Here is a 27995-nt window from a genome sequence, read left to right as displayed (position 1 = left end):
TTCTGTGTATGCTTTTTATGTTGTAATTTTTGTTGTTCTGCTCTCCATATGGTACAGTCTTTCTTTAAATGACCTTTTTTCTTACATCTGAAGCATTCTCTTGTCTCTTTATTATAGGGTTTTTTTAAATTCTGTAGCTTTAAGAGTGTTTTCACTGTCCTTTTCAGTAGAAGAATCATTTCTTTGTTCTTTTCTTCTCTGATAATCATCTATTAGTCTTGTTTTCACAAAATCTAATGTAATGTCAGTTTCTGGTCTCGTCTCAAGGGCATTTATCAAGGCTGTATATGAATCTGGTAAACTGCACAATAATATAGCTGCTACATGACTATCTTTAATGTCTTCACCAATAGATCTTAGCTGTGATATCACTTCCATCATTGAGAATATGTGCTTCTGCATGTCGTCATTTGCACTCAATCTCATACTGTAAAGCTTTCTTAATAAAAATAACCTGTGATTCAAGCTAGGTCTTTCATACAGTTTTCTTAATGCTTCCCACATTCCTTTAGCTGTTTCTTCATTTCTTATATGTAATAATTGAGCATCATCCACTAATAAGCTAATGGTGGCTCTCGTTTGTCTATTCTTCTTATCCCATGTCTGATTATCTTGATCTGGTCTTTCTGTAGCAATTACTTCCCATAAATCATCCTTAGATAACAACATCTCTACTTTGAATTTCCATAACTGATAATTTTCACTATTCAGTTTAGCTACTGTGAATTTCAGTTCTGTGTTACTCATCATCTTTATATAGTCTTACTTGTTTAGAGAGTTGTACTGAAGATATTCTCCTGTTTTTTCTTGCTGATAGTTCCTGTATGTCCTGCCTGTGTTGAATTCTCTGCAATTATATCTAGCTCCTGGGATCATGAATTCCTCTGTCACTCTGTATCTGGATTTATTTCCTTCTGTTTACAGAGCTTATCTGTGTGCTCCGTTATCTGGGGTTATAAACCAGGATCCTCTTGTAGTGCAGGCCTGTAGTGTCTGGGCTTTAGTGTCTGGGTTCCGGCCTGGGCCCATAATCTGTCGCAGAGTGCATCTTCTTACAGTCACTACTGTACTTACGAGAGCTTCAATCAGCAAGATATCTTGAGTAAACAGTATTTACTTCATACTGGTTAAACATGAGATACAATTCAGTGTCACACAGTCCATGTGCTGCTTACATAACACAATCAGGAAAAAAAAACAACACACAGGAAGTAAAAACAACCAACAATTGAGAGCTTTCCTCCCACACATTACAGCAAGCATATAACTTTACACACTATCGCCATCGGCTGTCTGGTTAGTATAAAGTCCTCCTTTCACTTATAATGAGTCCTAATCTGTTGTATATGCCAACACTAAACACAGCAGCAATACAAAATATCCATGCCCAGGACATGATAATAGTTATCTGAACCTCTAAATGTAAATAGTTAGTACTGTCTTAATGAGCTTTGCATAAATCAATGGTGCATGCAAATATAAGAAATTTTGTAATATATATTACTGATAAAAAAAATGCCTCTTTCCTCAATTTTCAGACTTCTTTTCTTCTGCCCTATCAACACATATCATATACTCTGAAATACTGCTAAAATATGCCATGAAAATGAGAGATCAGGTTACACGCGGCACATAGAAGTCTATGAATAGGGGAGGGGAGAAACTGTAGAGAGAGACAGAGATAGAGATGCAAAGAGAGGTTGCTGCTTCTTGCTAGTAAGTGTTTTATCTCACCCCAGTAGAGTATTCACAGCTACATTGCTCAATACTGCTATATAATATTCCACATAATTCTGCTGCTACTGATGCTGTGCTACAAAAGGATAGAAAAGCAGGAAACCATCTTTTTTCTGTGTGATATAAATTAGAGACATTAGAGCAGCTAGTCTCCACCTACTAGCTCAGAGATAACTGAAAATTAATGGTAGTGCCTGCAAAGGAGAAAAATGGTGAAAACTCAGAATAAATACAGTGCTTAAAAAAAGGAAACACTTAAACAACACAATGTAACTCCAAGTCAATCACATTTCTTTGAAATAAACCCGTACAGTTATGAAGCAACACTGATTGTGAATCATTTTCTCCTGCGCTGTGCAAATGGAAGAGACAACCAGTACAAATGATAGACAATTAGCAAGACACCCTATAAAAGAGCGGTCCTGCAGGTGGTGACCACAGACCATTTCTCTGTTCTCATCCTTATTGGCCGTTGATTTGGTCACTTTTGCTTTTTTCCATTGCTCTCACTCTTAGAAGTACAGTAGCATGAGGCGATGTCTACAGTACAACCCACAGAAGTTGCTCAGGCAGTGCAGCTCATCCAGGATGGCACATCAGTGCGAGCTGTGGCAAGAAGGGTGGCTGTGTCTGTCAGCTCAGTGTCCATAGTATGGAGCAGATACTCTACCAGGAGACAGGTCAGAACAACAGGAGACGTGGAGGGGGCCATAGGAGGGCAACAACCCAGCACCAGGACCGCTATCTCCTCCTTTGTGCAAGGAGGAATAGGAACAGCAGTGCTAGAGGCCTGCAAAATGACCTTAAGCAGGCCACTAACATCCATCTATCTGCTCAAACCGTCAGAAACATGAGAGTGGTATGAGGGCTCGATGTCCACAAGTGGGTGTTGAGCTTACAGCCCAACACCGTGCAGGGTGATTGGCATTTGCCAGAGAACACCAAGATTGGCAGATTCCACATTGGCGCCCTGTGCTCTTCACAAATGAGAGCAGGTTCACACTGAGCACATGTGACAGACGTGACAGAGTCTGGAGACGCCGTGGAGAATGTTCTGCTGCCTGTAACATCCTCCAGCATGACTGGTTTGGCAGTGGGTCAGTAATGGTGTGGGGAGGCATTTTAGTGTTCCCTTATTTTTTTGACCAGTGTCTCATATAATAACCAGAAATATCCTTACTCCTGACATACAAACACACACTTATTCTGAAAAGTAGCCTAAAACGACAGGTACGCTTGAAGAAAAAATTTTTTCCATTCACTGCTAGCAAACCAAAATAGTATAAAGTTGATGGAACACAACTTTTGGAACTTTTTTCCCCCAAAGTGAATACAATTAGTCACATTGCTCCTTTCTCCAAGAATTCTTAAAAGTTAGTTTTTGAACTTTGCAGACACTTTATTTTGGAAAAAGAATCATAGGAATCTTCTTGAAACAGTTATTTGAAATTTTTCTGATTATTGGTTGTGTTCTTGTGCTTTACATAAGTTCCTGTGGTTTCTGATGTAACACATTGTTAGCGTATTCCATGCGATATTTTCGGAAATGTTTTACTTATACACAATCTGCATATAAATAGAACTGATTCAATTTGTCTTTCAGTTACATTATTGTCTCATTTTTCAGGCTTCACTCCTAAGGAACATCACAGCGGGGTACTGTGTCCTGGATCATATAAAAGGCATGCTGCTTTCATTAGAACATAAGTTATGGGGCCATATATAACCAAGAACGAAAAAAAGATGACATTCTCACCGTATAAGTACAGAATGAGGTAGGACAAGAGAGATCTAGCAAGAAAAAAAAAGAAACATAATTAATTCTCTGTTTGTATCCAATACAAGACAGCGTTTCCAATTATATTGTCATATGACAGTGAATGATGCTGTCTTAGCTATCAAAATGAGCCATCAGCCGCTGCAAAAGCTAATAGACAATTCTCTATACTCCTCATTCTAGACCTGTCCTCTGCCTTTGACACAGTCGACCACTCCCTCCTACTAGAAATCCTCTTTTCCCTTGGCGTCAAAGACCTTGCCCTCTCCTGGGTCTCCTCATACCTTTCTAAATGCAGATTTAGCATCTCCCACTCCCAGACTACCTCCTCATCCTGCCCTCTCTCTGTTGGTGTCCCTCAAGCATCTGTCCTGGGACCCTTACTCTTCTCAATCTATACCTTTTGCCTGAGACAACTCATAAAGTCATATGGCTTCCAGTACAACCTATACGCTGATGACACTCAGATCTACTGTACCTCTCTGGCCTAGACATCACCTCTATGCTGGCCAGAATCCCAGAGTGTCTATCAGCTATATCCTCCTTCTCCTCTGGTTTCCTAAAACTCAATGTGGACAAAACTGAACTCATCATCTTTCCTCCATCTCACCTAACCACCTACCTGATTTATCTATCAGAATTAATGACACCACGTTCTCCGCGGTACCGTAGGTCCACTGCCTCAGAGTAAACTTTGACGCTACCCTGTCCTTCAAAATGCACATCCAAGTTCTTGCCACCTCCTGCCGCCTCCAACTTAAGATATTTGCAGAATACATTCTGTCCTCAACCCTGAATCTACTAAAATGTTAGTGCATGCCCTCATCATCTCCCGCCTCGACTACCGCAATATCCCACTCTGTGGCCTACCTGCTAACACTCTTACACCTCTCCAGTCCGTCCTTAACTCTGCTGCCTGACTCATCCACCTCTCTCCTCACTATTCCTTTGCTACCCCCCTCTGCAAATCCCTTCATTGGCTCCCAATTCCCGAAAGTATCCAGTTCAAACTGCTAAAATGACCTACAAAGCCGTCAATAGTCTGTCTTCTCCTTATCTCTCAAACTAATCTCCCTATATCTTCCAACATGCAACCTCCGATACTTTCAAGAACTTCTCTCCTCCACACTCACACGTTCCTCACCCAATCGCCTCCAAGACTTCTCCTGAGTATCCTCCATCCTCTGGAATTCTGTGTTGCAACACGTTCGATTATCCACCATACTGGGAACCTTCTGACGGAACTTGAAAACGCATCTCTTCAAGATCCCCTAACCTACTGTCTCCTTCCCCAATATCCTGTAAACTGTAAGCCCGCAAAGGCAGGGCCCGCTCCGCTCTGTACCAGTCTGTTTTTGTTAGTTTATTCACTGTAATTTATATCTGTATAATGGTGCTCTAAAAATAAATAATAATAGTGAAGTGACAACACAGACTAATTAAAATTGACCCTCCACCCTTCATATTAAATGTAACTGGACATTCCTAAGGTATAGTCATGTAGGTGGCAAGCCTGCTGGTTCTCTGATAAGGAGAGGCTATTAAAAGAAGCTGTTAATCTATGGAAAGATAAGAGTACTGACTTTAGCAAGATTTGGCCCTAGGACTGTGTCAAAGAGTAGAGGAATTCATCCCTTTTTGAAGAACGGTTTCCCTGAAGACGACAGCACAGAGTATCAGCCATTCCTCAACAGTAGCAAGATTTGCCTGCCTGCAGAAGAAAGAAATCCAATATAAAGGAGAAAGGACTCAAGTGAATTGATTAGGCACAGTTACACCAGGAACAAGCGGCAGCCACCATCTGCGTCTGATCTGCGCAATTAGGAGTGACTCACCAGTGTTGAACTGTGTTAGGGTTAAGTGTAGTTTTCAGCAGCAGAAGGGAAGGAAGGGAGACATAGATCCATTACTAGTGGGTAGGCGGAGCCCCACAGGATAGTTCCCCTCAGATTAGAAAACGTGATGAAAAAGTGACGACCGGCCCCTCCAGCTTAGGCTCCTCCTACTCCCATGTTCTCCAGTCTAAAATTTGAGGACCCCCGTGGTCTAGAGGTCTCAGGGGCTCTCGGTGCTGCTGGGACCCCTGACCCTCCTCTGGCAGATCTGTGTACCCCCTAAGGAGGTCCCCACAGAAGCCTGCCGGCCCCGGGGGATACAGGGCGCTCCCTGGCGGAGAAGCACACCGCTTCTGTGGGGTCCCTGCATGCTCCGCTGTGGGGGGGAGCAAAGGGCCACGGCGCCACACATCCCTGGGGGTCCCTGTGGCGCTCAGCTGGGTAAGTGCTCTCTGTGGTCTAAGTGCTTCAGCGGCTGCTGTGGCAGCCGATGTTACTGTTTTCAAGTGGTGACTGCTTGTTTTGTCCCTGCAGGAGGATATCTCCGCTGCAGGCGTTTGTGTTATCGGCAGGGGAGCAGGGACGGAGGAGCGCGGGCTCCATTGGTAGCGGCGGCGGGGGCGTGGCTTCGCGCCTCTCTGCTGTCTGTCATCATAGCTCAGACAGGAAGTGCCAGGAAAGCGCGCGCTGGAGCTGTCCCTGCCCCCTCTTCTTCTTCCGGCCATTACCTCGTGCTACCTCCTGCTCCCTGCTCTCCGCTCTCTACACCAGACACCGAGCACTGTGTAAGGAAGAGCAGTCACCCCGGCCAGCTGGTGAGTCACTTCTGTTTTTAAGGCAGAATATTCCTTTCTCACACTATTGCAGCGCAGAGCACGTTACTGCTGGCCTCTTAAGGCAGACAGGGTGTGCTATATACAGCGCTGCTACTTCCCCGCTGAGGGACTCGCACACCGCTATCCTTCTAAGGCAAAGGCGTATTGCGTGGTCAGCAGCATTAACCCCTTCTGAGGGGTCTGGCCTCACCAGGGCAGTTAACCCTTTCTGGACCCTAGTCTGTTAGGTTAACTTTTGCTCTGCAGGCAGCTGGGGTAGCTCTTCTCCCTTTAAGGAGGAGCTTTAACCCTTCAGTGTTTGGGGGTTTTGTGTGTAGGAACAGGCTGTGGTAGCAGAATCGCACATCCTCGGTTCCCGTATCCATTGTAAGGGGTTGTTACCGCCTTATCCACGACGCTCGCAACTGTGTGGGGGCATGTCGGATCAGGGACCAGGGGGCGCGGACCTCTCTCCCGGTCCGCTTCAGGATCGGTCATGCGTATCTGATACGCCGGGGTCTTCGACGGCGTCAGGTTCGACACTGGTCGGGGGTCTCAGTGATGTTAAAGTGGAAGCGCTCACTCGCTCCATTGACAGTCTGTCTGACCTCCTGGGTCATTGGGTATCAGCTAAGTCCTAACCGACGTCACGAGGCAAGAAGCGCCACAGGCCTGTGGTGGCGTTGTCTCCTCCGCGCAGTGCGTCAGAGGCTTCGGAATCACTGACAGACTCTGCAAGTGTGATCTCCGATTCTGATGAAGAGGATCGGCAGGGTCGATCTGCTTCGCTTTCGGGCCGCGTGGACGCTTTTATTGGGGCTATGCGGGAAGCGTTACAGCTGTCTGAAGAGGTGACGAGGCACCCTGGCAAGTCGGCCCGGCTGTATCAGGAGTCGCGTCGGGCTCGTTCGACGCTGCTGGCGCACGATGAACTTAACGAGGCGGTGGAGAAAGAACGCCTGTGTCCGGATAAACGCTTCCAGGGGATGCGGTTTTTTGATGCCCTGTATCCCTGCTCCACGGAGACGATCGCTAATTGGGTCCCCTCTCCTGAAGTGGACGTGCCATTGTCTCAGCTGAGCAAATCCTCTTTGCTTCCTGTTAAAGGGAAGGCGAGTCTACAGGACCCGCTGGATAGAAGGACGGAGTTAGCGGCGAAGTCCATCTATGAGGCCGCGGGTCATGGATTCCGAGCGGCCTTGGGGGCCATGTGGGCTAATGAGGCTTCTCTGCGGTGGTTGGATCAGCTGCGGACGGCATGGCAAGATGGGACTCCGCTGTCTGAGGTGGAAAGGCTCTTCCAGCTTTTGGAAGAGGCGGCATGATATGGCAGGGACGCAGTGCTGGATGCTACTTCGGTTCTGTCCAGGGCTCAATCCTCGGCCGTCTCAGTCAGGAGAGCACTGTGGCTTAAACAGTGGACTGGAGACGCGGTATCCAAACAAGGTTTGCTGAGTCTGGCGTACAAGGGCGGTCAGCTCTTTGGTTCGGACCTCACGGAGCTGATTGCTAAGGCCAAGGCCAAGGATTCTGCTTTGCCGCATAGGAAAGCAGCGGCTTCTACGTCTGGCAAGTCAAGTGCCGGTAGTGGTCGTCGGTCCTTTCGGCCCAGGGGACGGTTCGGTCAGCCCTCTTGGAGATCAGGTCGTCCCTCGTCTTCCGGAAAGAAGACCACCCAGAAGTCCCGTACACCCTAGAAACAACATTTCCGTCAGGACAAACGGGAGGTTGACAAAAAGCCCGCTAAGGCGGACTGATGCCAGGAACCCCCTCGAGGGCTCTCGGGTGGGAGGTCGTCTGCTTCAATTCGGGTCGATTTGGGCGTCTAGCGTATCGGACGCCTGGGTGACGCGGGTTATGTCGGCAGGCTATTTCATAGAGTTTCATTCTCGACCCCCGGACAGATTTCGTCAGTCACGCATCCCGTCTGAGCCCAAGCTGGCTGCCGCACTGCTGCGGGAGGTCGACTCTCTTCTGCAGCAGGGGGTGGTGGTTCCGGTTCCGTCAGAGGACCGGGGAAGGGGGTTTTACTCCAACCATTTTGTGGTCCCCAAAAAGGAGGACAAGTTTTGCCCCATTCTGGACCTCAAAGAATTGAATGTTCATGTCCGGACCCGGAAATTCCCTATGGAGTCTCTTCGCTCTGTCGTGGCGGCCCTGTCGCAGTACGATTTCTTGGTGTCGATCGACAGCCGCGACGCCTATTTGCATGTCCCTATCGGCAGGGCTCACCAGCGCTTCCTGCGTTTCGCCATAGGTCAGGCCCATTACCAGTTTGTGGCCCTACCATTCGGGTTGGCCTCGGCGCCCAGGGTTTTTACAAAAATTCTGGCGCCGCTCATGACGCTCCTTCGAAGGCAAGGAGTTACGATTCTCCCTTACCTGGACGACCTGTTAATTGTGTCATCCACAGCGGAGGAGGTGGTGACGGCTCACGATCTCTCCCTTCAGCACCTGGAGGACTTCGGGTGGCTGGTCAATTGGAAGAAGTCGTCTTTGGAGCCGTCGCAGTCAATCCTGTTCTTGGGGATGCTTTTCGACACGGTTCGAGCAGTGGTGTCCCTGCCTCCGGACAAACAAGCGAACCTTCGTCATCATGTCCAGGATATGAGATCGGCGATGGCGATGTCCCTTCGGAAGTGTATGCGCCTTCTGGGTCTGATGGTGGCAGCAATGGAAGCGGTACCGTTTGCACAATTTCATTCCCGGGGTCTCCAAAATCTTAATCTGACCCGTTGGGACCGATCGCCGGCTTCGCTAGATCGCTGTGTCGGTATCTCCCGCAGGGTGCGAGAGTCTCTTGGATGGTGGTTACGTCCGGAGGCTTTATCCCTGGGGAAATCCTTCCTCCTCCCACGGTGGTCGGTCATTACCACCGATGCCAGCCTGACTGGCTGGGGGGGGTTTGGAACGATCTCTGGGTTCAGGGGGTCTGGTCGTCAGAGGAGTCGTCTCTGCCGATCAACATCCTGGAGTTGAGAGCGATATTTCTCTGCCTCCGACATTGGACGGTCCCCTTGAGCGGTCTGCCGGTCCGGATTCAAACGGACAATGCGACAGCGGTCGCGTATATCAACCATCAGGGCGGGACGAGGAGTTCCAGACTCATGATGGAGGTCTCTCGGATCCTGGTATGGGCCGAGTCCAGGGTCCCAGCCATCTCCGCGATTCACAACCCAGGAGTGCTGAATATCACGGCGGACTTCCTCAGTCGCGAGCAGGTGGATCCTGGAGAATGAAGTCTTCATCCGGAAGTTTTTACACTGCTGTGCTCCCGTTGGGGGACTCCCCAGGTGGACTTGATGGCATCCAGGCTGAACGCCAGGGTTCCGACGTTCATGTCCAGGTACAGGGACCCGGAGGCTGTGGCGGTAGATGCTCTAGTGGCCCCGTGGGACCAGTTCGAGCTGATCTATGTGTTTCCGCCGGTATCCTTGCTTCCTCTGGTCATCCGGCGGATCAAACTCGAACGAATTCCGGCAATTTTGGTGGCGCCGGATTGGCTGCGGAGGGCGTGGTATTCAACGCTGGTGTCTCTTCTGGTGGCGCCTCCGTTTCCACTGCCTCTTCGCCCGGACCTGTTAACCCAAGGGCCCATTCGTCATCCGGACCTGAAGTCGCTTCGTTTGACGGCGTGGCACTTGAGACCGAGATCTTGACCCGTCATGGGTTTTCGGCCGAGGTCATTGCCACCTTGCGGGCGGCCAGAGGTCCAGCTACGACTAGGATTTATCACAGAACTTGGGAGGCCTTCTATTCATGGTGTTCTGGATCGTCAAGGAACCCGAGGGTTTTTTCCATTCCCAACTTATTGGCTTTTCTGCAATGTGGTTTGGCCAAGGGTCTGGCGGTTGGTACCTTGCGGGGTCAGGTATCTGCACTATCCGTGCTTTTTCGGAAGGCTATTGCCTCGCGCAGGGATGTGCGCTCATTTTTTCGCGGGGTTGCACGTCAGTTTTCGCCTCGGAGGGCGTTTGTGGCTCCTTGGCGGCTCAATCTAGTCTTGGAGGCTCTTCAGCATGGGCCGTTTGAGCCTATGGATTCAGCTACGCTTTACTTACTTTCTTGGAAGGTGGCCTTCCTGGTGGCGGTCACCTCTTTGAGAAGGGTTTCTGAGTTGGCGCACTGTCTTGCTCGCCCCCTTTTCTGGAGTTCCACTCGGATCGTGTGGTGCTTCGTACCCGTGGCGATTTTCTGCCTAAAGTGGTGTCGCGTTTCCACGTCATTCAGGACATCGTGTTGCCCTCCCTCTGTCCGAATCCGAAAAGTCCAAAGGAGCGAGCCTTGCACTCGTTGGATTTGGTGCGGGCTTTGAAGTTCTATCTTTCAATCACGCAAGGATTTCGGAAGTCGGACTCTCTTTTTGTGATTCCTGCTGGTCGTCGGCGTGGTCAGCGGGCCTCCAAGGACACTATAGCTCGGTGGATACGTTCGGCTATCCTGGAAGCGTACCGGCTCAAGGGCGAGTCTTGTCCGGTTAAGGTTCGAGCTCATTCCACGAGAGCTGTTGGTTCGTCGTGGGCTTTTCAGCAGGGGGCCTCGGCAGCGCAGCTCTGCCGGGTGGCTACCTGGCGCTCCGTTCACACTTTTACTAAATTTTATAAAGTGGACGTGAGTGCTTATGACGCGCCCCTGGGCCTGCTGCTTCGCGCGGCATCGCACGCACGGGGGAGCTTACCCGGATCCGGATCAGATGGGGGTAGTAGTCTCGTGGCGGTGACCCGGTCCGTGCCCAGGGAGTCAAACTGAGTGGCTGGCAGTCTTGGTAGTTGTTGTTTCTGTGTCGGCTACGCCACCTGTTGATTTGCGGTCACAAGGCCGCCGCTGCAGAACAGTCCGCTGAGGCCGGTAGTATGGGTGCAGCGATGGTGGTATAACCCCCAACGGGAGGGGTATGGCCTCAGGGCAGCTAACGTGGATGATGGGGGTAGCAGGAACCACTCGGAGACGGTACGGTGTAGTTCAGGGTCTTTACTGGTGACAAAGATAGACCCTCCCGGAGTACTGGCTAGCGATTGGGGCCTGGTCAGTCCTTGAGCAGATGGGATCTCCCCTGGCCAGGCGGAGTTGTAGGCCTCCCAAACTAACTGTACTCTTCTGGCTACCTTACTAGAGGCGGGTATAAGTAGCCCACGTCCCTGAGTGTACCGTGTGGTGCTCACCCGTATGGCCGGTGACTCGGGGCCTTCTAGTAGCTTCCGCTCCACGACGGCGGTGCTGGTCCCACGCGTGTGACCGTGCCTTCGGGTTTCTTGGCCAGAGGACCTGGAATCCCCTGCCTGACGGATTCTGCTGCTGGGTAGGAGTTAGTCCCCACAGCCTCGGACTCCGGGTCCGGTAAGAAATCTTCTCAGTCAGGGCGAGCTCTGCAGCTGCCAGCCCCTGACTCCTTGTAGCACTGCTCCCACAAAGCTCCTGTTGTTTCTTCCTATGCTGCTTCTCTTCTCTACTTCTTCTCTACTCCCTAACCCTGCCTCAGCCCTAGGTTTATATAGGGGAAGTTCTTCCCCTCCCAGGACTGGGCAGGAGGTGTGGCATGCATAGGATCCCTGACCAAGAGACCTCCCACCTGCTCTCAGACGTAATATCTCTATCACTGTGGCAACCAGACCCCTGGGGTGTCACATTCCCCCCTAGTGAAATTTAGTACTCCGGGACTAAACATATTTTTAGAAAAACATAACAAGATATAACAATAACAATACAATAAAGAAACACATAAAGGTGGTCACGGCATGTCCGTAACCGGGTGCAGTCTTTGAAGAAAGCAAGGTGTCCATTTCACCAAAACAGGGAGACGTAACCAGGTAGGGGTCTGTCCTGCCCCGAGTCCTTAACAGTCTTTAGTCCGTCCTGGGTTACGCTCCAACTATGTACACAGGATTCCCGGTAAATCCACCAAAGACTCCTATAAACAACTAGAAACACATAATTATACACAAACAACAATAAACAGGTAACCACAAATAAAACAATTTATACACTTCAAATCCTCCAACGTGCGGGTAACTGGCCCCTAGTGGCCCTAGTGGACCTACGGAGCTGACTGTCTAGCCCTGAACTACAGGGTGTAGGAGCTGTCAAGGGTAAACTGGGCAGCTGTCTACCGGCTCTTTGGCTCACTAGGGGTACGGCAGGCTCACTATAAGCAGAGGGTTGATCCTCCTGTTCTGCTTGTGTGGAGTCTTCTGCCTCCTGGACCGGCTGTTCTTCCAGCTCTACCTGTCGCTCCGTAGGCACTTGGGATGCTGGTTGGAGGAAGGTGAGTACGGGTACCACAACTGCGCCATTGACTTGAGTCCAGGACCGAGGGAAGTCTCCGAGCACAGTACTAACCATGTCTTCCCTTTCCTCCACGGGTCGAGGGTCTTCTTGTTCCTCTTCAGGGTTCCGTAGCTGTTCGGGACACTTCTTCAGGTGATCCCGGGATACAATGGTCGTGGTTTCCCCTCCGTCTTTACTGATGGTACAGACCTATGGGTTGTCGTGGCTTGAGGGCAGTACGGTGTACGGGTCCTTCTCCCACTGGTCGTCCAACTTGTGGAGCCGTCTTTTTCTCTTCAAGACCTGCTCTCCGGGTACCAGGGGAACAGCGGGAGCATACTGGTTGTAAGTTTTCTCTTGTCTTTCCCTAGCCTGACAGAGACTTCGCTCCACGCTCTCCTGTACTCTCCGGTACTGCTGCTGCCTCTCTGTGTCCCAGTCTGCTTCTGGTGAAGTGTCCTCAGGTGTCAGGACTCCCATTTCCAGGTCAACAGGTAACTTACCAGGTCTCGCCCTCATTAGGTAAGCCGGGGTACAGTTGGTGGAACCTACCGGGATGTGGTTGTATAGGTCCACCAGATCGGGCAGCTTCTCAGGCCACAGACTGCGTTCTTCCAGGGGCAACGTTTTCAGAAGATCCATTACCACCTGGTTCATTTTCTCACAAAGTCCATTAGTTTGCGGATGATAGGGTGTTGTCCTTATCTTCCGGCAGCCATACAGAGTGCAGAATTCTTGGAAGACCTCCGCTTCAAAGGCAGGTCCCTGGTCTGTCAACACTTGGTACGGGTACCCGTGTGGACGGCAGAAATGCTGCTGGAAGGCTCTAGCTGCTGTTCGAGCTGTTAAGTCTTTGACGGGGACGACAACCAAGAACCGGGAGTAGTGATCCACGATGGTTAGTGCGTAGACGTAGCCACTTCTGCTTGGGGTCAGTTTTACATGATCCAAGGCTACCAGTTCCAACGGCTGCCGGGTGACGATGGACTGCAGGGGAGTCTTCTGGCTGGCATGGTCCTTCCTTCTTAGGTTGCACGGGCCACAGTCTCTGCACCACCTCTCGATGGTTCCCCTCATGCCTACCCAGTGGAACCGCTCGCGCAGCAGGAACTCCAGCTTCTTCCATCCGAAGTGTCCAGCCCCGTCGTGGTATGCCTCCATCACCATGGCTGCGTCTCTTCGTGGCACCACTACTTGCCAGATTAGTTCATGCGTCCGGGAGTTAACCATTCTGCGGCACAACTTCCCCTTGTAAAGGAACAGTCGACTCTTCTCAGCCCATAGTTGCTTGGCTTCCTCCGGAGCGTCTGGGTCAAGGCGAGCCTCTGGCCGAGTCAGCATCTCCTTCACCAGTCGGACGGCAGGGTCACTGTCTTGCGTTTCCTCCCAGTTGTAGTGAGGCAAGGGGTTAAACGTAGCGGCTTACTTACTCCTTACCCGATGGGAATACTGGATAGTCCCATGACGGTGGAACGCGGGGAGTTCAACTTCTTCCAGTCCCTCTGGATCTTCTCCTTCGTCCGGTAGGTTTGGCATCCTGGACAGGGCGTCCGCGTTGGTATTGGAGCGTCCTGCCCGGTATTTGATTGTGAACTCATAGTTGGACAGACGGGCCATCCATCTCTGCTCTAGGGCACCGAGTCTTGCCGTGTCCAGGTGTGTCAACGGGTTGTTATCCGTATACACGATGAACCGGGAAGAAGCGAGGTAGTGCTTAAAGCGTTCGGTGACTGCCCACACCACTGCCAGGAACTCTAGCTTAAATGAGCTGTAATTCTCAGGGTTTCTCTCGGTGGGTCGCAGTTTTCGGCTGGCGTAAGCGATTACTCGTTCTTTCCCCTGCTGGATCTGGGACAGCACGGCTCCTAGCCCGATGTTACTTGCGTCGGTGTAGAGGATAAAGGGCTGGCTGTAATCAGGGTACGCCAGGATTTCATCCCCCGTGAGGGCCATCTTCAGCTGGCGGAAGGACTCTTCTTCTAACTTCTCCCATCTGAAGGGTGGCTTCTGGTTCTTGGCCTTCCGGGACTGGCCTATCAGGAGGTCCTGCATAGGAGCTGCCTTTTTGGTGAAACCGGGGATGAATCTGCGGTAATAGCCTACCAACCCGAGGAACTGCCGCACTTCTTTTACACTGGAGGGACTTGGCCATTCCTTAATTGCGGTGATCTTATCAGGGTCGGGAGCCACTCCGTCAGCGCTCACCACGTGTCCCAGGTACTGCACCTTTGGTTTCAGGAGGTGACACTTGGAGGGTTTCACCTTTAGGCCGTAGCTTGCCAGAGCTTCGAACACTTCCGCCAGGTGTTTCAGGTGGTCCTCATACGTCTTGGAATATACGATGACATCGTCCAGGTACAACAAGACCGTCTCGAAGTTTCTGTGGCCCAGACAGCACTCCATTAATCGTTGGAAGGTTCCTGGTGCGTTGCAGAGTCCGAACGGCATGCAGGTAAACTCGCTAAGTCCCATCGGGGTGGTGAATGCGGTCTTCTCCCGGGCCGCCTCTGCTACAGGAACCTGCCAGTACCCACTAGTGAGATCCAAGGTAGAGAAGAAGTTAGCAGATCTTAAAGCAGCCAAAGACTCCTCTATCCTTGGTAAGGGGTACGCATCCTTGTGTGTGATACGGTTGATTTTCCGGTAATCTACACACATCCTCATGGTGTTGTCTTTCTTTTTGACTAAGACTAGTGGAGCTGCCCAGGGGCTACAGCTATCCCTGATCACCCCAGCCTCCTTCATGTCTCTAAGCATCCCCTTGGCGTGTTGCTAGTGTGTAGGGGGTACGGGTCGATACCTCTCTTTTATGGGAGGATGGTCTCCCGTGGGGATGTGGTGTTCTACCCCCTTGACTCGCCCGAAGTCTAACGGGTGTTTACTAAACACTCTCTCGTACTCTTGAACCACCCGATAGACTCCCTGTTTCTGGTGTGAGGGAGTGGAGTCAGTACCCAAATGTAGTTGCTGACACCAGTCCTCCATCGGTTTCTTAGAGCCGTTACCTTCCTCCGGGGAAGATGGAGGCAAGGGTTCTACGGACTGTATGGAATCTTGATTGATGGTATACAATTTCGCTAGCGTGGCATACCGGGGCAGGTACACTTCCCTCTTCCCGATATTTATTATGCGAACGGGCACCCTCCCATGGCGTACATTGACCACCCCCCGTGCTGTCAAAATGGTGGGCCTACTGTCTGAGTAAACTGGTTCTACCATTGCCTGGTAATCTCTACCTCTCAGACCAATAGCTGCCCGGCACCAAATCATCATTTCACTTTTCGGGGGCATGGCAATAGGGAAAGGGTCACACATTCGCACGCTACCAATCTCACCACCGGAGAGTTCTAGCTGTTGCCGTCGCATCAGTGCCCGGATCTCTTTCTGGAGCACTCGCTGCTGGCCGGAGCTGGCGTTCTTGGCAACCTGCTGTAAAAGGAAAATCACCTCTGCAAGACAATTTTCAATTACATTAGTTCCTAGAGTTATCTTTGGGTGACTCTCGTGTTTGTCAATGTCTACAATGATCAGTCCCTGTGCTGCCAATTCGACTCTACCGATTTTAATGGTCACCTCTTTAAATCCAATCTGTGGCACGGGCTGACCATTGCTGGCGATGATACTCAAGTCGTCGTCAGGGTAGCGGGTGATATCCGAGTCATTCCAGTACTGCTTGAAGAGCACGTATGGGATGGTGGTGACCTGTGACCCGGTGTCCAGCAGGGCACTCATAGGAATGCCATCCAGTACCACGGGTAAGACTGGACGTCCTCCCACATATTTATCGCGCCAGTTCGATGGGCCTGGTGATCTTTTTCCTGGGGGTTGGCCCTCTACCCCAGGTTGTGCCAGTTTAAAGGACAGTACCTTGCCATATGTCCGGGTTGATTGCAGCGGCGGCAGATGGGTCGTCCGTCCTCGTTGTATTGGTCGCTGGGTCTTCCTCTGGCCGGTGGGGTCCTCCTTGGTCGACGCCACGGGATGTCCTCCGGTCCGGATGCCAGCTGGATCTTCCCTGGAGTGGAAACCTGTAAAGACTGCACAGTTCGGGTTAGCGCAGCAACGCTTTTAGCTAGCTCTTGGACCTGATGGTGCAGGTCTGGAGCCGGGTCATTGTTCAAAGCCTGCGCATCAGCTCCCACAGGCCCTGCCGACAAGGGCGCCGCCTCCTGGTGGTAAGTGGTAGTGGGGCGTCTGTGGGTCACAACGCCACCTGGTGCCGGTTCTCGAAGCACCCGGATGGCTCTGTCCTTGAACTGTGCAAATCCCAGATGAGGGTCCTGTAAGGCCATTGCCCGCAACTGGGTTCGGTGGGCATTGCAATATAAACCCTCTATAAATTGTTCAGTCAACAGCCTGTCCTCGTCTCCCACGCCGTCAGGGTCGGTCTGCTTAATGGCTCTCAGGGCCTCTTGTAGGTTTAGGGCATAGTCCCTTATACTCTCATGTGCCCGCTGTTTGCACCTGTAGAATCTAAGCTTGATCTCGGCTGAGGTGCGGGTATCAAAGGTGTCCCTCAGCCGGGTTAGTATCCCTGCGAAAGTCCTCCCCCCAGGTGGCCAGGACTTTACCTCCCTTTGGGCTGCCCCGGTTAATTGGGCCACCAGGATGCTCACTTTTTGCTCCTCTGTGAGGGGGTACACCTGGAAGAGGCTATCCAGCTTTTCTCTAAAGTCATGCAGGGTATGTGACTCCCCCGAGTACTGGGGTAGCCAGGCTGCCCCCGGGATATAGGGCATGGTGAAAGGCATGATCGCCACAGCGGTGGCGCTGGCGGGGGTTGAAGCGGTGAAGCTCTCCTCCGTATCCGACATCCTTCTCCCCCCTAGTGGACCGTGGCCTACCTTGCGATGATCCTCTTCCGTAGGCCGCGGCTCCGCAGTGGATCGTCAGGGTTGAGGACCTTCCGTCGCGCTCCTGTGACGTCGGCGTCTGCTGGGCTCCTTCCAGGACCTTACGCAACGTCCGGACGTAAGGCGGGGCTTCAGTTCTCGCGCGCTTTCGGAGTCCACGCCCCTCTTCTTCCCGCGCGGCGTCCTCAAGATGGCGTCCAATGGCGGGAAACCTCCACGTATGGCGGGAAGAAGGCTGAAGATGGCGCCGGATGGCGGGAAAACTCCACCGATGGCGGGAAGGAAGCGGAAGATGGCGCCGGATGGCGGGAATCTTCACCACAGGTAAGTTTGAACAGTCTTTTTTCAGGCACGCAGTACCCGGTGGTTGCGGGCACGATATCCTGCCGACTACGCCAAAAGTTGACGCGCCCCTGGGCCTGCTGCTTCGCGCGGCATCGCGCGCACGGGGGAGCTTACCCGGATCCGGATCAGATGGGGGTAGTAGTCTCGTGGCAGTGACCCGGTCCGTGCCCAGGGAGTCAAACTGAGTGGCTGGCAGTCTTGGTAGTTGTTGTTTCTGTGTCGGCTACGGCACCCGTTGATTTGCGGTCACAAGGCCGCCGCTGCAGAATAGTCCGCTGAGGCCGGTAGTATGGGTGCAGCGATGGTGGTATAACCCCCAACGGGAGGGGTATGGCCTCAGGGCAGCTAACGTGGATGATGGGGGTAGCAGGAACCACTCGGAGACGGTACGGTGTAGTTCAGGGTCTTTACTGGTGACAAAGATAGACCCTCCCGGAGTACTGGCTAGCGATTGGGGCCTGGTCAGTCCTTGAGCAGATGGGATCTCCCCTGGCCAGGCGGAGTTGTAGGCCTCCCAAACTAACTGTACTCTTCTGGCTACCTTACTAGAGGCGGGTATAAGTAGCCCACGTCCCTGAGTGTACCGTGTGGTGCTCACCCGTATGGCCGGTGACTCGGGGCCTTCTAGTAGCTTCCGCTCCACGACGGCGGTGCTGGTCCCACGCGTGTGACCGTGCCTTCGGGTTTCTTGGCCAGAGGACCTGGAATCCCCTGCCTGACGGATTCTGCTGCTGGGTAGGAGTTAGTCCCCACAGCCTCGGACTCCGGGTCCGGTAAGAAATCTTCTCAGTCAGGGCGAGCTCTGCAGCTGCCAGCCCCTGACTCCTTGTAGCACTGCTCCCACAAAGCTCCTGTTGTTTCTTCCTATGCTGCTTCTCTTCTCTACTTCTTCTCTACTCCCTAACCCTGCCTCAGCCCTAGGTTTATATAGGGGAAGTTCTTCCCCTCCCAGGACTGGGCAGGAGGTGTGGCATGCATAGGATCCCTGACCAAGAGACCTCCCACCTGCTCTCAGACGTAATATCTCTATCACTGTGGCAACCAGACCCCTGGGGTGTCACACTTACGCAGATGCAGCCTTGGGATGCAGGGTCCTGCAGGCGGCGGTGGTTTAGGTTATCTCTTTATCTAGTTTTGCCGCTTGGGGTGTTGGCGATTCTGCCACTGTTTCCCACCCTTGAGTTCTGGACTGCTTTGGGACGTCCCACTAGTAATGGATCTGTGTCTCCCTTCCTTCCCTTCTGCTGCTGAAAGACGGATTTTGGTAAGACCTTACCTGTAAAATCCTTTTCAGCGAAGGAAGGAAGGGAGACACAGCACCCTCCCATGGCAGAAGTGTATTATTGTTTTCTAGATGCGGCGCGACTCCTCTCTGATGGCGGTCATCTGGGTGGGGGTCGGCGCGCTAGGGCTCTGTTCCAGCATTGCCAGCTCATCGCAGTTGTCAGGTCCAGTGAGTAGTGCCTGGGACTGTGTGTTTTTTCTGTTATATGCATAACCTGTTCTCTCGCATTTCTGAATTTTCGGAAGGGGTTGTGTTGTTCAGCTGGTGTTGTCTGCTATTCCTTAGCTTGTGTACGGACTGAAGAACATGGGAGTAGGAGGAGCCTAGGCTGGAGGGGTCGGTCGTCACTTTTTCTAATCTGAGGTGAACTATCCTGTGGGGCTCCACCTACCCACTAGTAATGGATCTGTGTCTCCCTTCCTTCCTTCGCTGAAAAGGATTTTACAGGTAAGGTCTTACCAAAATCCGTCTTTCTTTAGTTAGGATGCTGTAGCAGTGTGGCCCGAATAGCGGAAAGCCAGATAGAGAATTAGCTTAGAGTAGTATGTGACGCTTGATGTCTACTGTTGTATTGAGCTTTCATTGCCATAGCTGGAGCAGAGATGTTATTCTCATCTCCTGGCATATAATTCCTTTGTACGTAATAAGGCTAGAGTTTTGTTTCAGTCTTCACATCTGCTGTGCGGTGCTTGAATCCTGCCTTGTGGTGTTCTTTGGACACCGCTACAGTCACTGTACATAAGGCTGCCGCTCCTTCTGTATCTGTGACTGGTTCCCTGTTGTCCAAAATGGCTGCCACATAGGCATTGGGAGTCCTGTGGTAATTCTGAATTATGCTTCTCTGCATTTTTCTGCGCTGGCATGGATACAACACTATCATATTCGGCACTGGTGCATCCCATACGAAGAAAAAAAGTGAGGGAAGGCATGGTTCAGACGTACCACAAGTGATTCCCAAAGCAGAATTCACATCTTACAGATTCTGGACTAATAAACACTATAAAATCCTTTGTCAGATAAATTTTTCGCAGTTCTCTTGAAAGAGTTATCCAAGACTATTTCATTTTTTCATTTTTTTTCACTGTGGGCCGAAGAACTAACAGGCAGGTAGTTGCTAACTACCTACTTGTTGTGTCCAGCGCCAATCTCTGCCGACACAGAGCGGTCACAAACTGCTCCTGCTGCCGATTCTGCGATTTCCAGTGACGTCACATCGACAGAGTAGCTGCTTCTCTTCCACTCTGCTCTGTTGACGGGGCGTCACTGCCGACGTCATGCTAATTTGGCGCTGTTTTAAACTTTTTGTTTTTACTTGGGACACACAGTAACCATTATCTGCATCACCACAACATGGAGAATACTAGAAGAACAGAGACACACAAATAACTCACAGAACAGAATGGAAAAAAAATACAGCATCATCTTCTCTGCACAGCGCCTGGCCCAGCATAAATATGCAGATACAGTACACTCCCACTGTCTGACACAGACAGATGTGGGCCCCTGAGCAAGAATGGAATATGGGCCCTTTGCAGTCCAATAGCTCATCATAATGCACAATTCCACTTGCTTTAGAGGTGGAAATAGGCCCCTCACTTCTTGGGCACCTGTGCGACTGCACAGGTTGCACCAATTATAAGTCCGCCTCTGTAGACTCCAACAAACACCTATGAGCATGTTTTTAAAGTGTGGGTGGAGGAAATGTGCACAATATGGGGAGAACATAGTCTCTTTGCAGATTTTGTTCACGGTTGGATTTGAACCCAAGAGCCCATTGCTGTAAGTCACCAGTGCTTACAACCGAGCCATCACGGATCTCTAATTAAAAGTGTTTTGCCCTGCAAACTAACTTCACAAATTTCTTCTAATTATACAAAAATTCTCAAGTCAATGAAGAAATGAAAACAGATACTATTATGCTGAATCGAAAAATGGTCACCATCAGCATGAGGAAGTGGAAGATATGTCTGAAGTCAGCCTTCAAAGCCAAGAGTTCTGGGGTGATATAGGGTTATGTCATTTACGGACCTGTAAGGCGACTCGACACCATATTGCTACCAAATGAAGTTCTTCAAAGATCAGTGCTTTGGCCTTTGTTAAGGGACAACTTAGCTGTAAGCCCCAGTCTCCTGTGTGGTCCCGAAAAGGAACGTGTAGGTTTTTTGTTTATAACGCTGCACTCTGATTACAAGGTTTGTGTATACTCTGAGAGCTGGATCCGAGGAGGAAAAGGAGGGAAATATGAAGAGTGATTAATTGTTTAGATCTTTTCTCTCTAAAACACATTGACCCAATGTAAACAGCTCCAAGAATAACTGGCTGTCAGCCGTGACGTCGTTTTCTTTTAGAACAAGGACCTCGGGCTGTACCTTGACAGTGCTTTTGAGTAGGCAAAGAACACCTGGTAATGGATTACAAGTTCCTTTCTCTTCTCCTCTATCTACGCAAGTTGCAAAATAAGCAAATTGCAATTTCAGCAAGCTTTCTACAGTCCTCCATAAAATAAAGTCATACTGTAGAGCTGATCTATTGATATACATTAACGTGTTAAAAAAAAATGATCAAAAATCACATTTCATTGTAAGGCCATGTGTACACGTTCAGTATTTGGTCAGTATTTTACATCAGTATTTGTAAGCTAAAACCAGGAGTGGGTGATAAATACAGAAGTGGTGACGTGTTTCTATTATAGTTTTCCTCTGATTGTTCCACTCCTGGTATTGGCTTGCAAATAATGATGGAAAATGCTGACCAAATACTGAACGTGTGTACAAGGCCTTAAATCATAACATGGACAATCAAGACTATATTTCAGAATTGGCCTGCTGCCCTTATCTCCAACAAGTTAAAACTGAATTTAATGCACATGCCAGTCTATTACGTCCAGGATCTGTCTCTTTTTTTCAGACTCTGTAATTTACCATCCACTCTTTTATAATGGATGGTTCATCTTTATCAGCATTCTGCCAGTCCAATAGGTGCTAGAACTTTATTTTTTCTTATTTCCAAGCAAGCATTGCTCCTGCCCTTCTGCAATAACTTACCTGTCCTGAAATGAAAGCCCATTGCACAGTTAAGTTTGTATGCAACTTGATAAACTGGCGACAAGGAGCAGAAAGACCTCCTCACACTCCCTGGAATTCATTTTCACAGATTACTCTTGACAAGAAAGTAGACGCTAAATTAGATGTTACCTGTCAAATGAGATCAAGTTTTCTGCAGTATTATGACCCTAGGATTGAGTCCTAGTAATGCTGTGATATCACTGATGCCACTAGTTCACAAGCTCCATTTAGTCCACTGAGGTCCACTGCCATCGATGGAGCTTTTTTTTAATACACAAGGTAGAAATTTTGCAGTCTCGATCTATTATTGTAGAGATTCAAGGCTTGGTTGGTTCACACCTAATAAAAGTGTGAACTGTTTCATTATCCAAGCGCTTGAAGGTATGGACAAAATACAAGAGATTTTATTTTGAACATGATGCACTATGTGTAAGAATATTGCAGGTTGGCATTCCCTGCCTCAGGCCTCATTCAGACATCCACTTTTGTTGCGTACAAGAAAAAAAACTAACCATTTTTGGTCCAAGAGCACATTTTTCTCATAGACAAGTTTTTTTTCCCAAGCTTCTTCTACCAATTAAACAGACTGAATTCGGATCTCACACAGATGGTTTCCGATTGCTATCCGTTTTTCGGGCCGATTCACCTAAAAGGACGAGTTTGATCTGAAAATCACATTTTTTTTTAAGGAAAATCTGTCCTTTAAAAGGAAAAAAAAGTCAATATGCCCAAAGACTATAATGGGTATTTGTTATATGCATGGACAGAACATGCTGTTATGGTTGTTGATAATTACTGAGATGTATAGATATTACATTGCCAGGAACCGATCCTCTATATTCTGTTTAGATGGTTTTATATTGATTTTAAAATAGTGCTTCTCTGTTGGCTTGAGAGTTACCATGATAATGGGGATGGGTAAGAGGAGGAGGAAGTGGTGCAGCCTGTTTCAAGTGGTTTATAAGATGCTAATATTTCCATTGGCTATATTTCTCTTTATTATATGCTTGAGAAAGACTTTTGTGGCCAAAACGTGGCTAGGTATTTTAAAGGATGAAATAAAAGTTCTATTTTTCAGCAAGAAGACTTTTTATATATGGTGAATCTGTGTTAGGCTTGCATGGTAAGGTGGATGCACAAAGCCTCCCGGCTTCCTAGAGGACACGTGGAACCATAAGGACTTGGACAATCAGGAATCACATGAGCAGTATGACAGATTAAGTGGAACCTAGCAGGGATAAAAGCAATAGTAAGCTTACCGCAATCGATGAGTTGTTTCAGTAGAAGGTAAAGTGAGGGCTAATAGGCAGGACTGAAGGTATGTAGGATCACAAAGGGTTTGCACGTTGAAGCACAATATGCACAGATGTTGGAGCACACCAAACATAGGACACTAGAATCTCAATCCTGAAACACAGGTGTGTGTCTTAGTGGGCCTTAAATAAGCCTAGGGAGATTATGTCATTGAATCACATGGGGCAACTTGCAAAATCCGAAGTGGAGCACAACAGAGGGCAGCGGACAATAGGAAGGAAGTGGAGCCCGAGATACCCAGACTTTTTGATATATAAATGAAAAGAGGTGTGTTAATGAGAACTAAAGATATGAGATGGCCAAAGTCGGCCAATCCCGCTGATATTGACAAGATTGGCCTACAGACTAATATTTTTAGGGGCCTCCCGAAAGAAAATGTCGAGGGAGAGAAGGAATCGGGCTGTTAAATTTCAATAGCTGATATATTTTTTGCACAAAATAAGCTCCTGCCAGAGGAGTGTGGCAGGTACTCTCTTATATAGAATACAGGAGCGTGCAGCCGAGCCAAAAGTTCCTGTGTATTGGAGCGTATGGAGAGATTGCTGTTGCACTGGAAGCGTCATCAAAAAGGCAGTGAAAAAAAGACAAGCAGCTAGATAGTGTAGTTAGGGAAGTATGGGGAATTTTTAATTCAAGTATATTAGAAAATAGTTTAGATTATGGCAATAAAAAGATATGGATTTAGGAGGAAAATTACTTTGGACTTCGGACCACCCCTTTAAGTTTACTGGAGTAAAAGAAAGTTTTACTTTGGTTACAATTTTCTAAAGGTCTGTTGGCATACAATATATAAATGAAATGGTAGATGAGGCTATATTTAGAATATAAATATAATAATAATAGAAATTATTGCCAAATGTATCTAAATATATTATTAGAATGCAATTGAGCCTTGTAATGTATATAATTAGAAAATAACAGTGATTACATATAATGTCTAGTTACTTGGGTCATTTCTGCTTATTGTCCAAAAAAAGTAATAAAAAACAGGGACCACATTAACCACCTTATCTGGAGACACAGTTAAATAAATGGATGTTGAGGCCAGAACATATACCATGGCTGGATAAATATATTAAAAGGTTCAAATAGGAGATTTTGCTACTGCAAAATATTCTAATGCTCACCTTCTGTAAAATACATATTCACCAATGTCTCTATTGAAAACCTAGGTCCATCTGCACTATATGGCATATTAAATTCATAAAGGGCCCATTCTCCAATGGCCAAACTCAGAATGTTTTAACTCTACACATGTAATACCACATTTCCCCTCTTGTGGCCACTGTAGAAAAAATGTGTAGCTGCTGCTTTTGTGGCTGATCGCTAGGGTTTTTGGCATCGGACGGCTAAGGCTGGTAGATTTATTGTCGTGCAATTGAGACAGCACTCCTAAAATTATAATCAATGATGAAGCTCACGATGCTGGACCTTCAACACCTAGTAACAACCAATACTGATGAGCGAGCATGCTCGCTTCTGCTCTGTACTCGCCCGAGCATCTCACTGTTCGAGATGCTTAATGCTCGGCAAGTACTTCCCGGATGCTCGAGCGGGAGCTCGAGTCCCCGCTACGCATGTTTGGCGCTCTTTAGACAGCGAATAAACATGCGAGGATTGCCTGCCACTCACAGTAATGCCGTAGCCATGTTGGTTGTGGCATTACAGTGACTGGCTGGCCGCATAGCATCATCGGGTCTATATAAGACCTGATGACCCTATGCTCGTCACAGTCTACCCCGGAAACAGGCAGAGTAGGGAGAGGTGCTGCTGAGTGAGGGAGAGAATTGGCAGTATATTAGTGAGGTCGAGGTATTCCACAGCAATATACAGTACAGACCAAAAGTTTGGACACACCTTCTCATTTAAAGATTTTTCTGTATTTTCATGACTATGAAAATTGTACATTCACACTGAAGGCATCAAAACTATGAATTAACACATGTGGAATTATATACTTAACAAAAAAGTGTGAAACAACTGAAAATATGTCTTATATTCTAGGTTCTTCAAAGTAGCCACCTTTTGCTTTGATGACTGCTTTGCACACTCTTGGCATTCTCTTGATGAGCTTCAAGAGGTAGTCACTGGAAATGGTTTTCACTTCACAGGTGTGCCCTGTCAGGTTTAATAAGTGGGATTTCTTGCCTTATAAATGGGGTTGGGACCATCAGTTGTGTTGTGCAGAAGTCAGGTGGATACACAGCTGATAGTCCTACTGAATAGACTGTTAGAATTTGTATTATGGCAAGAAAAAAGCAGCTAAGTAAAGAAAAACAAGTGGCCATCATTACTTTAAGAAATGAAGGTCAGTCAGTGTGAAAAATTAGGCAAACTTTGAAAGTGTCCCCAAGTGCAGTTGCAAAAACCATCAAGCACTACAAAGAAACTGGCTCACATGAGGACCGCCCCAGGAAAGGAAGACCAAGAGTCACCTCTGCTTCTGAGGATAAGCTTATCCGAGTCACCAGCCTCAGAAATCGCAGGTTAACAGCAGCTCAGATTAGAGACCAGGTCAATGCTACACAGAGTTCTAGCAGCAGACACATCTCTACAACAACTATTAAGAGGAGACTTTGTGCAGCAGGCCTTCATGGTAAAATAGCTGCTAGGAAACCACTGCTAAGGACAGGCAACAAGCAGAAGAGACTTGTTTGGGCTAAAGAACACAAGGAATGGACATTAGACCAGTGGAAATCTGTGCTTTGGTCTGATGAGTCCAAATTTGAGATCTTTGGTTCCAACCACCGTGTCTTTGTGCGACGCAGAAAGGGTGAACGGATGGACTCTACATGCCTGGTTCCCACCGTGAAGCATGGAGGAGGAAGTGTGATGGTGTGGGGGTGCTTTGCTGGTGACACTGTTGGGGATTTATTCAAAATTGAAGGCATACTAAACCAGCATGGCTACCACAGCATCTTGCAGCGGTATGCTATTCCATCCGGTTAGCGTTTAGTTGGACCATCATTTATTTTTCAACAGGACAATGACCCCAAACACACCTCCAGGCTGTGTAAGGGCTATTTGACCAAGAAGGAGAGTGATGGCGTGCTACGCCAGATGACCTGGCCTCCACAGTCACCAGACCTGAACCCAATCGAGATGGTTTGGGGTGAGCTGGACCGCAGAGTGAAGGCAAAAGGGCCAACAAGTGCTAAGCATCTCTGGGAACTCCTTCAAGATTGTTGGAAGACCATTTCCGGTGACTACCTCTTAAAGCTCATCAAGAGAATGCCAAGAGTGTGCAAAGCAGTCATCAAAGCAAAAGGTGGCTACTTTGAAGAACCTAGAATATAAGACATAGTTTCAGCTGTTTCACACTTTTTTGTTAAGTATATAATTCCACGTGTGTTAATTCATAGTTTTGATGCCTTCAGTGTGAATGTACAATTTTCATAGTCATGAAAATACAGAAAAATCTTTAAATGAGAAGGTCTGTACAAACTTTTGGTCTGTACTGTATATATATATTTATCTGAACTAACAGTCATTCTAAGGACTAATCCAGCTGCATATATTACTGGTGATAGCAGGAGTTAGGCAGGCAGAGTTTGTGGACACTGTATACAACAGAATAGTATCCATTGTACGTTCTGTCTGCTGATGTTACAGATATCCATAGCCCTAGATATCAGGGATAATTTTTTTTTAGCTCTTAATCTTGATTATTTGTTTAAAAAGCAATATAGTACACCGTTTTACTGCTCCATTAGCTTGTTAGCAGAATACAGACACATTTTTTTTATTTTATTTGCATTGCTGTATTGTGGAAGCAGAGAAACTTTTCCGTCATCAGACGTGATCCCATATTACAGCGGTAATAATCAGGACATTTTTTGAAGCGTGCCAAATATTATACTCCAGTTAAAGTCAACCAGTTGTGTGTTGCTCAACCTATTCACACTTGGTTGCTGACCAATACCATATCTCTAGCGTCACTGCCTAAAACTGTGGTCATCACACATGATCCCATATTACTGCAGTAACAATCATCAAATTTTTTGAGAGCGTGCCAGATATTACACTCCGTTTAAAGTCTGCCAGTTGTGTGTTGTTCAAACCTATTCACACTTGATTGCTGACGATTGCTAATACCATACTACAAGGCCACTGCCTAAAACCGTGGTCATCAGACTTAATCTGATATTACTGCCATAATAGTCGTGACATTTTGGGGAGCTTGCCAGATATTACACTCCATTTAAAGTCTGCCAGTTGTGTGTTGTTCAAACTTATGTACACTTGGTCACTGACCAATAGCATATCTGTGAACAATATTGCCAGAGTATTACGCCACTTTTACGGACTCACAATAAAACATACAAAAACTATGCTAAAATGGATTTTCCTGGAAGAAATGTTAAGAAACATTTTTTGCAGGGTCATCATGACTTGTATTTAAGGCCAAATAAATAACAAAAAAAGTTATGGACTGTGGAAGAGATTTATGTGACTAGATTGAACAAGCTTATGATACCACCTAGCAGCACCTGTCCCTATTGTAAATACATATAACAGTAATATCGATAGGGAATAGAATAGATTTGTATTTTTTTTCGTCAGCACCAGCAGCACGCAGTATAAGGCAATAATACCTGGCTGGATCGGTGTAATAAGCTATTCATACTGCGATAGCTCACCCATAAACGAATTTCAGATAAGACAGGTAATATTCTAGAATATAGAATCTATTTGAATTGTCCTT

General features: G+C 48.3%; 1 long non-coding RNA gene across 3 annotated transcripts in view; it reads left to right on the top strand.

Moving 5' to 3' along the window:
- LOC141273481 (uncharacterized) overlaps window positions 1-27995 on the top strand; it is a 254838-nt gene that overhangs the window by 214302 nt on the left and 12541 nt on the right. For all 3 annotated transcript variants that reach the window (XR_012322096.1, XR_012322098.1, XR_012322097.1), the window contains one exon: window positions 3365-3512. This is a non-coding gene — a long non-coding RNA (uncharacterized lncRNA). The remainder of the gene's footprint in view (window positions 1-3364; window positions 3513-27995) is intronic.

The sequence above is a fragment of the Phyllobates terribilis genome, unplaced genomic scaffold, assembly GCF_046119375.1.
Source record: "Phyllobates terribilis strain yellow unplaced genomic scaffold, ASM4611937v1 Scaffold_5__5_contigs__length_657084704, whole genome shotgun sequence".
NCBI lineage: Eukaryota > Metazoa > Chordata > Amphibia > Anura > Dendrobatidae > Phyllobates > Phyllobates terribilis.
The sequence above is the reverse complement of the archived record's forward strand: the minus strand, read 5'-3'. Positions and strand labels throughout refer to the sequence as shown.